The sequence below is a fragment of the Salvia hispanica genome, chromosome 2 (genome assembly GCF_023119035.1).
Source record: "Salvia hispanica cultivar TCC Black 2014 chromosome 2, UniMelb_Shisp_WGS_1.0, whole genome shotgun sequence".
Taxonomy (NCBI): Eukaryota; Viridiplantae; Streptophyta; class Magnoliopsida; order Lamiales; family Lamiaceae; genus Salvia; species Salvia hispanica.
The window spans coordinates 6,341,583-6,343,227 of NC_062966.1; positions in this window are offsets into that span (position 1 = coordinate 6,341,583).

Here is a 1,645-nt window from a genome sequence, read left to right on the forward strand (position 1 = left end):
CTACTGGGTGAAAGGGAAGCTACCCGAAGGAGTGAGGACTGTTTGGTGCAGATGGGTGTTTACTATTAAGAGAAGGTCAGATGGTACTATAGAAAGATACAAAGCCTGACTTGTGGCAAATGGGTACACCCAGACATATGGCATAGACTATGATGAGACCTTCTCTCCATTGGCAAAGATCAACACCGTGAGAGTTTTGATCTCGATTGCCGCAAATAAGGATTGGCCGCTTCATCAGTTTGATGTGACCAATGCCTTTCTTCAAGGAGAGTTGCCAAAGCCAGTTTATATGGAACCTCCACCTGGGTTCATGGAAGAATTTCAAGATGGGGAAATCTGCCAACTAAAGAAGACATTGTACAGGCTAATGCAGTCTCCACGTGCATGGTTCGCAAGGTTCACCGAAGTGATGAAGAAATATGGGTACAAACAAAACATCTCCGACCACACTCTGTTCTTAAAGAAGAAAGGTGGTAAGATCACATGCCTCATTATATATGTCGACGACATGATCATTACCGGAGATGATACAGGGGAGATAGCTGAGCTAAAGAAGAACTTGTTTCAAGAATTTGAGATGAAAGACTTGGGTCGTTTGAAGTATTTTCTGGGAATAGAAGTCCTATAAATCAGAAGAAGTATGTGTTGGACTTGCTATTAGAGACTAGTTGGGAAACTGATCTACCTTTCCCACACAAGGCCGGAAATTGCCTATGATGTAGGAGTGGTGAGTCAATTTATGCATACACCTCAAGAAGAACACTGGGAGGCAGTTATGAGAATTGTTCGGTACTGATAAGTCGTATTCTAGGCCTTGGTTACTGGTCAGTATGATGAGCTTAACGTGCATATTTTGCAAGAAAAGTGTGTAAGTGTGCAGGAAAAAGGAGCAATTTAACAAGAAAGGAATCAGGAAATTCAAGTGAAAAAGGACGCTAAAAGGGTGCAATACTCACCAGGATGCATGCCCAAAGGCTCAAGATGGAAAGAAGAGGAAAGCTGGTAGACGACCAACTATCTGATGGGAGCAAAAGCGACAATTTGCAGGAAGAACAACCCTACTTTTTAGGACAAGCCTCCCTATAAATTGAAGGTCACATGAGAAGGATGATTGATCCTTAAGTGCATGCTCCATAATCTACAATCTACCTACCAACACACAACAATCTCACCTAGAAACCGCTCTCAAAAGTCTTAGCTCCGAGAAGGAGGCCAGCTCTTCAACTCTCGTTCCTCGTCACCAGTCATCATAACTTGAAGTCGATCGAGTTCCATCGGAGATCATCCACCATCTACTCTTCTAGCCGCTTAGTCGCCAGAAATTGTTTCATCGCCAAATGGCAAAAAAAATCTTTACTTGCTTTTTTAGTTTAATTTCGCATTTCGTTTTTAGCTTGTTGGATCTTTTTAGAACTTAAATCTTTAGCTGCTTTTGAAGTCTTTTGTTGCGATCCAAACATTTGCTATGGAAGTTGTTTTTCTTTCGTTTTCTTTGATTGTCGTTGCATTTCATTCTGCCTAGTTTAGATTTCTGTTGTTTACGCCTATTTTCTAAGCATTGAAGCATGTTTTCCTTTGATCAAGTTAGATCTGAGTTTGTAGGCTAGAAATTCGAGTTTTCCTTGTTTCAATCTAAGGTTTAATG